General features: G+C 50.4%; 1 protein-coding gene across 4 annotated transcripts in view; it reads left to right on the forward strand.

Annotated features, from left to right (window-relative positions):
- trpn1 (transient receptor potential cation channel, subfamily N, member 1) overlaps positions 1-14,116 on the forward strand; it is a 466,288-nt gene that overhangs the window by 176,623 nt on the left and 275,549 nt on the right. The window lies entirely within an intron of this gene.

Consider the following 14,116-nt stretch of genomic DNA (forward strand, 5'->3'; position numbering starts at 1 on the left):
CATCAATTCCGGGACTGAGACTCAAACCCAGAGCGTCCTGCTCAGAGTCAGGAACGTGCAACAATCTAATACACTTTCACAAAAACAATAGATTTAGAATTAAACTGCTGGAAAATGCTGCAAAATTTGAAGCATTTCAAGGAAGTGTGTAGCAACTGTTCTTATGATTTGCTTTATCTGTAAGATTTAGTGCAGGGCCACACAATTCATTCAGAACTCATGACACATGACAGTGCCTATTGGTAATACTGTGATGGGGGATGTCCCTGACTCTTTCTTTCTAAGACACACACATACATCGGGTAGGAATTCCGTACCCCACTCAACATGTTTTGTGACGGCCATTGGCCAGATGCTGTGAACGGGATTTCGGGTCGCTTCCGGTCCCGCTTCAACAGTCAGAAAATCCCACCCAGTGGTTATTTTACTATGGCACAATTTTCACTCTGTACAAGGTTTCAGGTTCTGCCCACTAGTAAAGTCGCCATGGTCCTGGATGGCCATAGGCTGATTTCCCCTTTGAGGGGGAGAGTTGACTGGTGGTGATTTAAACTGCGGATCACCACACCTCAGACTGGGGGCAAGGTTGATTCGGCGGGGTCTTCATGAATAATCTCAGCCGGTGCAGGAATTGAACCCGCGCAGTTGGCATGGCTCTGAATCACAAATTAGCTATCTGGCCAAGTGAGCCAAACAGACTCTGGCCACTAGGTGGCACATCAGAACAAATTATATCAATACCCTCCCCATTCCTGTTGATTTTTTTGCGGGAGGTGAAGTATCCATTGTAATTACATGATCATAAATGCTGGAAATCTAAGATCGATACAGAAATCTCTGGAAATGAAGAAGTTCATGATCAGTATCTGAAGGCGAAAGATAAGTCATCAATTAAATGTATAATTGGAGTTTCCTAGAATTGGTATTGATCTCCCGATAGCTATTGAAACCAATCCGGGGGATTTTAAAATGTTATTTTAAGCAAATAAAGGAATATGTACACTAACTAGTACCGAGAAGCTCATGATTCAGTGTAGAATGCTGATCTGGTTGGGTACTTGGCAGTGTAATGACGGACCTGAAGTGAGGGGCTGATTTAGCACAGGGGGCTGGTTTAGCACAGTGGGCTAAAGAGCTGGCTTGTAATGCAGCACAAGGCCAGCAGCGCGGGCTCAATTCCTGTACCGGCCTCCCCGAACATGCGCCAGAATGTTGAAACTTCATTGAAGCCTACTTGTGACAATAAGTTATTATTATTAAACAGGGTCGTGCATGCACGCTGTGCTCATAAACATCGCAACCTACTTTGTCTCACAGTCAGAGGAAACTCCCCCGAGCTACTTTATTGGAACGAGTAAATGTTCTGGTGTGAATTGGGACCCAAACCACACGCCCCCTCTCCCCACCCTCTAAGTCCTAGAATTCCTCAGTGGGCACAGTGAATAAGCTGCAGCATGAATAGAAGTGAGTCGGAGTAATGTAATGGTGACCCCTGTGTCTCTGGTTTGCTCGGTAGGAGGTTCGGAGGTTCCCTGGAGTGAATGCAGTGCGAGTGGGCAGGATGGCGACCCCTGTGTCTCTGGTTTGCTCGGTAGGAGGTTCGGAGGTTCCCTGGGGTGAATGCGGTGTGAGTGGGCAGGATGGCGACCCCTGTGTCTCTGGTTTGCTCGGTAGGAGGTTCGGAGGGTCCCTGGGGTGAATGCGGTGTGAGTGGGCAGGATGGTGACCCCGGTGCCATTTCTTAAAGGTACATTGCTAAAACATCATTTTCTTAAAGGTTCTCTCATGTGACACCTCCCCCCCAAGAAAAAAAATAAACCATCAACTTCAAGATGGTTTCATTTTTCACCTTTGCACCATCAATTAAGAAATGCACACAGTAAAAACACTTTACCGGTTCAAAAAAAACAACACACGCAAACAGGTATAATCATATAGTCCATTTTTTCCCCCGTTCTTCTTCCTCCAACCAAAATCTTTCCCGATTGACAGTCTCTTTGAACAAGAAAGTCTCTGCACGATCCATCCATTCCTCAACGCCTCGGCATTTCTTTTTAAAGTTAGATACTTTAGTTCAATCTGATCACAGAGCCCCTTGCAATTCTCCAATACAAGAGTTTCGGTTACCACAGCTTTCAGGCAGTCAAATGCCTGTTGAAAGTCCGCTGTCCATTGAAATTTTTGACATTTCTTCGGCAAGTCCGTCAGTGGAGCAACCGCGTTACAAAACTCTTGCACAAATGTTCGATCAAATCCACTCATGCCACGAAATGGAATTATTTCCCGTCGTGTCGAGGGTATCGGAAACTCCTCAATGACTTTCGTTTTCACATCCCGTGGGACCAATCGACCTTGTCCGATTGTATGGCCAAGGAAAGTGACTTGGGTTATTCCAAATTCTCTTTTGGCTAGGTTTATTACCAAACCCGCCTCCTGAAGTCGATCGAATAACTCCATCAGATGTTTTAAATGTTCTGTCCATGTCTGGCTGAAAACTACCAGATCATCGATATATACCACACAATTGGGTAATCCTGAAACAACTGTATTAGTTAACCGTTGAAATGTTGTTGGGGCGTTTTTCATGCCAAATGGCATAACTTTGAATTTGTATTGTAGCCATGTAAAATGGCTGCGTTCCGATTAATCTGGCCAAAACCCAGTTTAAAACGGCTAACCCGAAAGACTGCTGGGAAAAGCAGCCAAGAAGACACAAGCAGGCAGCTGCAGACAGGTTTGCATATTCAGCTCTGGGAATGTAGCCCAGATCGATACTCAGGGCTATCAACAGCCCATCAACCCAGGTCTCCGCAGTTGCATTCAGGACTGTTTACACCTAATCTACTCAGACATCCGCAGTTAAATCGGCTATCCCCGGGAACAATTGCAACATATTAGCAATTGAATACCGGGCCAGACCTGTCGGCGCCTGCAGTGGCCGAAACAAAGACAGGTGAGCGACCACCCCCCGATCGAGGAATCGCCTCACCATTGGACACATCGACCCCAGAGATTGGGGACAGAATCCAATCACTAGGGACTCAGGATCAAGGGCCGCCCCGGGAGGCAGGAAGCCCCTGGGCCCTATAAAAGTGAAGGTCCAAGTTCAGATCTCTCTCTCTCTCCTCTTCGCCTGCTCGAGACCTTCGCAAGACCAGCCACCGTGTATCGTAAGCTTGAATCCAACGATCGCTATCCGGTAGAGACACCTAGCCACCGACCTGTAGCAGCCTTTTGAATCCCGCGGGCCAGATTTGATTGGACAAGCCATTCGTTTCCCTGACCTGGTGGGCTCTTCCTAAGTTAAGTATTGGCCAGTAGTGATAGGTTTATTGTATAGAAAGTAGTATTAGGGTATTAATATTGCTTATTGTATATAATAAATGACCGTTGTTTTAATCCTTACTAAGCGGTGTGCTGTGTTATTAATCATAACCTGAACTTGAACCACGTGGCGGTATCATAAAGATACCTGGCGACTCATGAGCAAAGGTGACCTAAACAGAGCAAATAGACTAAAGCTAGAAAGAGCAACAGTATATATGATCTGGAGTCACAAAAATGAGATCTCTTTCGCCCTTTCGGATAAAGGTACCTGCCAGTAACCTTTAAGTAAATCCAATTTAGAAATAAAAGTGGATTGTCCCACTTTCTCAATGCAATCCTCCAAACGTAGGATAGGATAAGAGTCCGTTCTTGTAACTGCATTCACCTTTGTATAGTCCACACACGACCATTGGGTACCGTCTGATTTAGGTACCATCACTATGGGTGAGCTCCATTGGCTGCAATTATGCCATTTTTAAGCATACTCTCAATCTCTTTGTTAACCTGTGCCAATTTTAAAGGGTTCAGTATATATGGATGGTGTTTGATTGGTACAGCATTTCCCACATCTACATCATGTATAGCCATTTTAGTACTTGTCAATTTATCTCCACAAACTTGCCCATGTGATATCAATAACTCTTTCAGGTCACTTTGTTTTACCTCTGGAAGATAGCTCAACAATTTATCCCAATTTTTAAGAACATCCTCATTTTCCAATTTAATTTGAGGTATTTCAAATTCACAGTCATCTGGATTTGGTTCGTCACTTTGAGTTAGAATCATTAAAACCACCTCCTTTTTCTCTCCTTCCCTTTCAAAGTGCCTTTTAAGCATATTCACATGACACACTCGGTGAGTCTTCCTTCTATCTGGTGTTTTTACCACATAATTCACCTCAATTAATTTCCTTTCAATCTGCCACGATCCACAAAACCTAGCTTTTAAAAGTTCACCTACCACTTGTAACAACACTAAAACCTTATCTCCACTGGCAAAACTACGAACTTTGGAGTTCTTGTCCGCTACCCGTTTCATCACATTTTGTGCAACTTTCAAATGTTGTCTAGCCAATTCACCTGCTCTATTTAATCGTTCCCTAAAATTTGACAGGTAATCCAATAATATAAGTTCTGATTTCTCACTCACCAATTTTTCCTTAATCAATTTAAGTGGTCCTCTTACCTCATGACCAAAAATTAGTTCAAAAGGACTAAATTTGGTTGACTCATTAGGTGCATCCCTAATTGCAAACAGTACGAATGGAATTCCTTTAACCCAATCCTCTGGATTATCCTGACAATACGCCCTTAACATTGTCTTTAATGTCTGATGCCAACTTTCTAATGCTCCCTGCGATTCTAGATGGCACGCAGTTGATTTAAATTGTTTTATTCCTAAACTATCCATAACTTCTTTGAATAACTTTGAGGTAAAATTTGATCCTTGATCCGATTGAATTTCTGTAGGTAGTCCATATCATATAAAGAATTTAAGTAACTCCTCCACAATCTTTTTAGCTGTAATATTACGTACCGGAATGGCCTCTGGAAACTTAGTAGACACATCCATTATAGTCAAAAGATATTGATTCCCACTTTTTGTTTTAGGAAGTGGTCCTACACGATCAATTAGGACCCTTGTAAAAGGTCCCTCAAATGCTGGAATGGGTATTAAGGGCGCTGGTTTTATCACTGCTTGAGTTTTCCCTGTCACTTGACATGTGTGACATGATTGACAAAATTTTACTACATCTTTATGTAGTCCAGGCCAATAAAAATGTTTTTGGATTTTAGCTTGAGTTTTCCTTATCGCCAAATGACCTCCCACTGGTACCTCATGTGCCACTCGCAACACCTCCTTTCTATACCCTACCGGCAATACTACTTGATGAACTTCTGCCCACTTTTCATCCGCCTGCATATGTAAAAGTCTCCATTTTCTCATCAAGAAATTACCTTTTACGGTAATAACATTCTGGTATACTCTCAGATTCCTCTTCCGTAAATGCTTTCTGATATATCCATTTTATTTCTACATCTTTCTGTTGTAACTCCGCCAATTTTCCCGAACTAAAAATATCCGCCTCATCCTCCACCTGTTCTTGTTCTTTTTCAACCATCGGATCAAAAATTGTTTCTGATAATTGCACTTCAACTTCATCTTCACTCTTTGATTTCTCCTCTTGTCTTAACCTGTGACTTTGCGACCTTGTTACTACACAATCCGGAAAAATCCCAGGATATTTGTCCTTCAACACTTCAGTTGACTGATTTTCCACTGGCTTATCAAGCACAGTAGGCATCACTCCCACCTGCGATCCAGCTATATCATTACCCAAGATAAACTGTATTCCTGGACAAGATAGTTTCTCTGTTACTCCTACTACCACTGCACCACTCTTCACTGGACTTTCCAACCTTACCTTATATAATGGAACGCTACTCCTCTCACCCTGAATTCCACATATTACCACCTTTTATGGCAACATTCTTCACAAACTACATAATTCCTCATCTCTTACCATTAAAGATTGACTAGCTCTTGCATCTCTTAAAATTGTGACTTCTTTACCTGCTCCTCCTGATACACATGAGTAAGCTTTACCCACACAAGTAAATTCTTTAAAGAGATCTGGCACCTTGTTAACAATCACCTTTTGATCAGGCTGTACAATCTTTTGCAACTCCTTCGCTTCACTTGGGCTTTCCTTTACCACTTTAACAAACCCCACTTCTTATCCTGTTTTACCACATCAGCCTTCCCAGTGCTTTTCTTCAACCACCAACACTGTGACTTTACATGGCCTAGTTTATTACAGTGAAAACATTTAAAAGTTTTCATTTCTTTTCCACCCTCCTGGATCTCTTTTTTAATCTGAGGTACACTCTCCTTATTATCTCCCATCAGATCACCTTTACCTTTACCACTTGAGTATTTCTCATGTCCCCAGTTTCTATCCCTCACCGGCTGAAACTGATGTTGGAAACCAAGCTTTGATTTCTGAACTAATTCATAATCATCTGCTATTTCTGCTGCTAATCTCGCAGTTTTACCCCTCTGTTCTTCCACATGAGTTCTCACTACATCAGGAATTGAATTTTTAAACTCCTCCAAAATTATAATTTCTCTGAGAGCTTCAGACGTTTGATCTATTTTCAAAGCCCTTATCCACCTATCAAAATTACTCTGTTTGAGTCTTTCAAACTCCATGTATGTTTGACCAAATTCTTTCCATAAATTTCTAAACCTTTGTCTGTAGGCTTCAGGCACTAGCTCATATACACCGAAGATGGATTTTTTCACCTCCTCATACGTTCCAGATGCTTCCTCCGGTAGTGATGCAAACACTGCACTCGCCCTACCTACCAGCTTTGTTTGAATCAGTAATACCCACATGTCCTGTGGCCATTTCATTTGTTTAGCTACCTTCTCAAATGAAATGAAAAAGACTTCTACCTCCTTCTCATCAAACCTTTTCAATGCTTGGACATATTTAAATAGATTCCCACCAAGCTTCGACTTTGACGCTCTTTCTCACTATCCTCATCACTGTCATCCAACTGTACGTTTCCCTTTACATCTGCCAATTTTAACTGACTGTCATGTTTCATGGCCATTTTCTGAAGTTCAAACTCTCTCTCTTTATCTTTCCCTGATCTGCATCTCCCTTTCTTTTTCTTTTCATTCTGCGAGGGCTATTCTTTCTTTTCTCCTTTCTTCTTTCTCCTTTTCTTTTCCCTCTCCCTCTCTTTCTTTTTCCTCTCTCTCTCTTTCATATTCAAGCTGCCTTAATTCTTTCTCATGTTCCATTTTGTTTAATTTGCAACTGAATTTTTGCCATTTTCAATGAATCAAACGGTATCTCAGGCAACTCTAAATGCTTAACCACCACCATAATTACCTCACCTTTTCGCATTTTGTCAGATAATATTAACTGCAATGTTTTTGCCAGATCTAACAGTCAGCTTTTAGTCTCTGTCCGTAAGGTACTGCGTGTGACCATCTCCACCCTCAAAAACTTCTGAGCCTCTGAAACCTCCTCACTTAAACTAAAATACCACACCTGAAAAGCAACCACAATATGCTCGCCCCTCACTGTCTTTAAGTTCAACAAGCCAATCCAATAGATAGACTTTTATCCCGGACGAGCCCCCAATTGTTATGGGTCCGGGTTTACAGAACCCCAAAGTGTTTCATGGAGTTCAACCGACCCACAACTTTTAATAGATTGTGGTGTGGGAAGCACACGGCGTACTCTCCAGGTGCGATACAGCAGAAATGTACAAATGGTTTTTAAAACAAAACAATGTTTATTCTATGAACTCAAGTTAACCTTTTAAAAACAAACATTGAATCTCTTAACACCCATTACTTCAAAGATAACCTCAAAAGACTACAATACTAAATAATCCTTCAACCTGTTCCTTCAAACATCCAAAAGACTTCAAAACTTCAAAAACAGACATGAGATTAGATTCAATATATTTATAGTCTTTCGATTTGCAGACATCAACAGGCCAGGGGGACGGAGAATCGCCGGGGGCTGGCGTGAATCCCGCCCCTGCCGTGTCCCGAATTCTCCGCCACCAGAAATTCGGCGGGAGAGGGAATCGCGCCGCACCGGTCGGCGGGGGGTGGGAATCGCGCCACGCCGGTGGGTGGGGCCCCACCCCCGGTGATTCTCCCCGTCTATTCTCCGGCCCACGATGGGCCGAAGTCCCGCCGCTGTCAACCCTCTCCCGCAAGCATGGATTAAACCTCCTTCTGAACGGTGGGACAAGGTGGCGCGGGAAGGCTCCGGAATCCTGGGGGTGCGCGGGGCGATCTGGCCCCGGGGGGGGGGTGCCCCACGGTGGCCTGGCGCGCAATCGGGGCCCACAGATCCGCAGGCGGGCCTGTGCCATGGGGGCACTCTTTTTCTTCCGCCTTCGCCATGGTTTTCACTATGGCGGAGGCGGAAGAGACCCTCTCCCCTGCGCATGCGCGGGGATGATGTCAGCAGATGACACTCCTGCGCATGCGTCGCCTGGCAAAGACCTTTCAGCGCCGGCTGGCGTGGCGCCAAAGGCCTTTCCCGCCAGCCGGCGGAGCGGAACCCTCTCCGGCTCAGGCCTAGCCTCTCGAGGTGAGGGCTTGGCCCCTAAAGGTGCTGAGACTTCCGCACCTTTGGGGCGGCCCGACTCCGGAGTGGTTCCTGCCACTCCATTACGCCGGAACCCCCGCCCTGCCGGGTAGGGGAGAATCCCGCCCAAGCTTTGTGTATTCTTCCTGCAGCTCTCAGGAAAACACACAGGCACTCCCAGCTGCCTCCTCAAACTGAAACCAAAAGCAGAAGTGAGCTCAGCTCCCCCCACCCTCTGACATCACCTCAGTAATATGATCAGCTCCATTTCTTAAAGGTACATTGCTTAAACATCCATTTCTTAAAGGTACTGTCACATGACAGGTGTGAGCGGGCAGGAGGGTGAGCGCTGTGTCTCTGGTTTGCTCGGTAGGATGTTCGGAGGGTCCCTGGAGTGAATGCGGTGTGAGTGGGCAGGATGGCGACCCCGTGTGTCTCTGGTTCGCTCGGTAGGAGGTTCGGAGGTTCCCTGGGGTGAATGCGGTGTGAGTGGGCAGGATGGCGACCCCTGTGTCTCTGGTTTGCTCGGTAGGATGTTCGGAGGGTCCCTGGAGTGAATGCGGTGTGAGTGGGCAGGATGGTGATCCCGTGTGTCTCTGGTTCGCTCGGTAGGAGGTTTGGATGGTCCCTGGGGTGAATGCGGTGTGAGTGGGCAGGATGGCGACCCCTGTGTCTCTGGTTTGCTCGGTAGGAGGTTCGGAGGTTCCCTGGGGTGAATGCGGTGTGAGTGGGCAGGATGGCGACCCCTGTGTCTCTGGTTTGCTCGGTCGGAGGTTTGGATGGTCCCTGGGGTGAATGCGGTGTGAGTGGGCAGGATGGTGACCCCTGTGTCTCTGGTTTGCTCGGTAGGAGGTTCCGAGTGTCCCTGGGGTGAATGTGGTGTGAGTGGGCAGGATGGCGACCCCTGTGTCTCTGGTTTGCTCGGTAGGAGGTTCCGAGTGTCCCTGGGGTGAATGTGGTGTGAGTGGGCAGGATGGTGACCCCTGTGTCTCTGGTTTGCTCGGTAGGAGGTTCCGAGTGTCCCTGGGGTGAATGTGGTGTGAGTGGGCAGGATGGCGACCCCTGTGTCTCTGGTTTGCTCGGTAGGAGGTTCGGAGGGTCCCTGGAGTGAATGCGGTGCGAGTGGGCAGGATGGCGACCCCTGTGTCTCTGGTTTGCTCGGTTGGAGGTTCGGAATGTCCCTGGAGTGAATGCGGTGCGAGTGGGCAGGATGGCGACCCCGTGTGTCTCTGGTTTGCTCGGTAGGATGTTCGGAGGGTCCCTGGAGTGAATGCGGTGCGAGTGGGCAGGATGGCGACCCCTGTGTCTCTGGTTTGCTCGGTAGGAGGTTCCGAGTGTCCCTGGAGTGAATGCAGTGCGAGTGGGCAGGATGGCGACCCCTGTGTCTCTGGTTTGCTCGGTAGGAGGTTCGGAGGTTCCCTGGAGTGAATGCGGTGTGAGTGGGCAGGATGGCGACCCCTGTGTCTCTGGTTTGCTCGGTAGGAGGTTTGGATGGTCCCTGGGGTGAATGCGGTGTGAGTGGGCAGGATGGCAACCCCTGTGTCTCTGGTTTGCTCGGTAGGAGGTTCCGAGTGTCCCTGGGGTGAATGTGGTGCGAGTGGGCAGGATGGCGACCCCTGTGTCTCTGGTTTGCTCGGTAGGAGGTTCGGAGGGTCCCTGGAGTGAATGCGGTGTGAGTGGGCAGGATGGCGACCCCTGTGTCTCTGGTTTGCTCGGTCGGAGGTTTGGATGGTCCCTGGAGTGAATGCGGTGTGAGTGGGTAGGATGGTGACCCCTGTGTCTCTGGTTTGCTCGGTAGGAGGTTCCGAGTGTCCCTGGAGTGAATGCGGTGTGAGTGGGCAGGATGGCGACCCCGTGTGTCTCTGGTTTGCTCGGTAGCAGGTTCGGAGGTTCCCTGGGGTGAATGCGGTGTGAGTGGGCAGGATGGCGACCCCTGTGTCTCTGGTTTGCTCGGTCGGAGGTTTGGAGGGTCCCTGGAGTGAATGCAGTGCGAGTGGGCAGGATGGCGACCCCTGTGTCTCTGGTTTGCTCGGTAGGAGGTTCGGAGGGTCCCTGGGGTGAATGCGGTGTGAGTGGGCAGGATGGTGACCCCTGTGTCTCTGGTTTGCTTGGTAGGAGTTTCCGAGTGTCCCTGGGGTGAATGCGGTGTGAGTGGGCAGGATGGTGACCCCTGTGTCTCTGGTTTGCTCGGTAGGAGGTTCGGAGGTTCCCTGGAGTGAATGCGGTGCGAGTGGGCAGGATGGTGACCCCTGTGTCTCTGGTTTGCTCGGTAGGATGTTCGGAGGGTCCCTGGGGTGAATGCGGTGTGAGTGGGCAGGATGGCGACCCCTGTGTCTCTGGTTTGCTCGGTAGGATGTTCGGAGGGTCCCTGGGGTGAATGCGGTGTGAGTGGGCAGGATGGTGACCCCTGTGTCTCTGGTTTGCTCGGTAGGAGGTTCGGAGGTTCCCTGGAGTGAATGCGGTGCGAGTGGGCAGGATGGCGACCCCTGTGTCTCTGGTTTGCTCGGTAGGAGGTTCGGAGGTTCCCTGGAGTGAATGCGGTGCGAGTGGGCAGGATGGCGACCCCGTGTGTCTCTGGTTTGCTCGGTAGGAGGTTCGGAGGGTCCCTGGGGTGAATGCGGTGCGAGTGGGCAGGATGGCGACCCCTGTGTCTCTGGTTTGCTCGGTAGCAGGTTCCGAGTGTCCCTGGGGTGAATGTGGTGTGAGTGGGCAGGATGGCGACCCCTGTGTCTCTGGTTTGCTCGGTAGGAGGTTTGGAGTGTCCCTGGAGTGAATGCGGTGTGAGTGGGCAGGATGGCGACCCCTGTGTCTCTGGTTTGCTCGGTAGGAGGTTCCGAGTGTCCCTGGAGTGAATGCGGTGCGAGTGGGCAGGATGGCGACCCCTGTGTCTCTGGTTTGCTCGGTAGGAGGTTTGGATGGTCCCTGGGGTGAATGCGGTGTGAGTGGGCAGGATGGTGGCCCCTGTGTCTCTGGTTTGCTCGGTAGGAGGTTTGGATGGTCCCTGGGGTGAATGTGGTGCGAGTGGGCAGGATGGTGATCCCTGTGTCTCTGGTTTGCTCGGTAGGAGGTTTGGAGTGTCCCTGGAGTGAATGCGGTGTGAGTGGGCAGGATGGCGACCCCTGTGTCTCTGGTTTGCTCGGTAGGAGGTTCCGAGTGTCCCTGGAGTGAATGCGGTGCGAGTGGGCAGGATGGCGACCCCTGTGTCTCTGGTTTGCTCGGTAGGAGGTTTGGATGGTCCCTGGGGTGAATGCGGTGTGAGTGGGCAGGATGGTGGCCCCTGTGTCTCTGGTTTGCTCGGTAGGAGGTTTGGATGGTCCCTGGGGTGAATGTGGTGCGAGTGGGCAGGATGGTGATCCCTGTGTCTCTGGTTTGCTTGGTAGGAGGTTCGGAGGGTCCCTGGGGTGAATGCAGTGCGAGTGGGCAGGATGGTGACCCCTGTGTCTCTGGTTTGCTCGGTAGGATGTTCGGAGGGTCCCTGGGGTGAATGCGGTGTGAGTGGGCAGGATGGCGACCCCTGTGTCTCTGGTTTGCTCGGTAGGATGTTCGGAGGGTCCCTGGGGTGAATGCGGTGTGAATGGGTAGGATGGTGATCCCTGTGTCTCTGGTTTGCTTGGTAGGAGGTTTGGATGGTCCCTGGGGTGAATGCGGTGTGAGTGGGTAGAATGGTGACCCCTGTGTCTCTGGTTTGCTCGGTAGGAGGTTTGGATGGTCCCTGGGGTGAATGCGGTGTGAGTGGGTAGGATGGTGACCCCTGTGTCTCTGGTTTGCTCGGTAGGATGTTCGGAGGGTCCCTGGGGTGAATGCGGTGTGAGTGGGCAGGATGGCAACCCCTGTGTCTCTGGTTTGCTCGGTAGGAGGTTTGGATGGTCCCTGGAGTGAATGCGGTGTGAGTGGGTAGAATGGTGACCCCTGTGTCTCTGGTTTGCTCGGTAGGAGGTTTGGATGGTCCCTGGAGTGAATGCGGTGTGAGTGGGCAGGATGGTGATCCCTGTGTGTCTCTGGTTTGCTTGGTAGGAGGTTTGGATGGTCCCTGGGGTGAATGCGGTGTGAGTGGGTAGGATGGCGACCCCGTGTGTCTCTGGTTTGCTCGGTAGGATGTTCGGAGGGTCCCTGGGGTGAATGCGGTGTGAGTGGGCAGGATGGTGATCCCTGTGTCTCTGGTTTGCTCGGTCGGAGGTTTGGATGGTCCCTGGAGTGAATGCGGTGCGAGTGGGCAGGATGGTGGCCCCTGTGTCTCTGGTTTGCTCGGTAGGAGGTTTGGATGGTCCCTGGAGTGAATGCGGTGTGAGTGGGTAGGATGGCGACCCCGTGTGTCTCTGGTTTGCTCGGTCGGAGGTTTGGATGGTCCCTGGGGTGAATGCGGTGTGAGTGGGCAGGATGGCGACCCCTGTGTCTCTGGTTTGCTCGGTAGGAGGTTTGGATGGTCCCTGGAGTGAATGCGGTGTGAGTGGGTAGGATGGCGACCCCGTGTGTCTCTGGTTTGCTCGGTAGGATGTTCGGAGGGTCCCTGGGGTGAATGCGGTGTGAGTGGGTAGGATGGCGACCCCTGTGTCTCTGGTTTGCTCGGTAGGAGGTTTGGATGGTCCCTGGAGTGAATGCGGTGTGAGTGGGTAGGATGGCGACCCCGTGTGTCTCTGGTTTGCTCGGTCGGAGGTTTGGATGGTCCCTGGGGTGAATGCGGTGTGAGTGGGCAGGATGGCGACCCCTGTGTCTCTGGTTTGCTCGGTAGGAGGTTCGGAGGGTCCCTGGGGTGAATGCGGTGCGAGTGGGCAGGATGGTGACCCCTGTGTCTCTGGTTTGCTCGGTTGGAGGTTCGGAGTGTCCCTGGAGTGAATGCGGTGCGAGTGGGCAGGATGGCGACCCCTGTGTCTCTGGTTTGCTCGGTAGGAGGTTCGGAGGTTCCCTGGGGTGAATGCGGTGCGAGTGGGCAGGATGGTGGCCCCTGTGTCTCTGGTTTGCTCGGTAGGAGGTTCGGAGGTTCCCTGGGGTGAATGCGGTGTGAGTGGGCAGGATGGCGACCCCTGTGTCTCTGGTTTGCTCGGTAGGAGGTTCGGAGGGTCCCTGGAGTGAATGCGGTGCGAGTGGGCAGGATGGCGACCCCTGTGTCTCTGGTTTGCTCGGTAGGAGGTTCGGAGGGTCCCTGGGGTGAATGCGGTGCGAGTGGGCAGGATGGTGACCCCTGTGTCTCTGGTTTGCTCGGTAGCAGGTTCCGAGTGTCCCTGGGGTGAATGCGGTGTGAGTGGGCAGGATGGTGACCCCTGTGTCTCTGGTTTGCTCGGTTGGAGGTTCGGAGTGTCCCTGGAGTGAATGCGGTGCGAGTGGGCAGGATGGCGACCCCTGTGTCTCTGGTTTGCTCGGTCGGAGGTTCGGAGGGTCCCTGGAGTGAATGCGGTGTGAGTGGGCAGGATGGCGACCCCTGTGTCTCTGGTTTGCTCGGTAGGAGGTTTGGATGGTCCCTGGGGTGAATGTGGTGTGAGTGGGCAGGATGGCGACCCCTGTGTCTCTGGTTTGCTCGGTAGCAGGTTCCGAGTGTCCCTGGGGTGAATGTGGTGTGAGTGGGCAGGATGGTGACCCCTGTGTCTCTGGTTTGCTCGGTAGCAGGTTCCGAGTGTCCCTGGGGTGAATGTGGTGTGAGTGGGCAGGATGGCGACCCCTGTGTCTCTG

The sequence above is a fragment of the Scyliorhinus torazame genome, chromosome 11 (assembly GCF_047496885.1).
Source record: "Scyliorhinus torazame isolate Kashiwa2021f chromosome 11, sScyTor2.1, whole genome shotgun sequence".
NCBI classification, from domain to species: domain Eukaryota; kingdom Metazoa; phylum Chordata; class Chondrichthyes; order Carcharhiniformes; family Scyliorhinidae; genus Scyliorhinus; species Scyliorhinus torazame.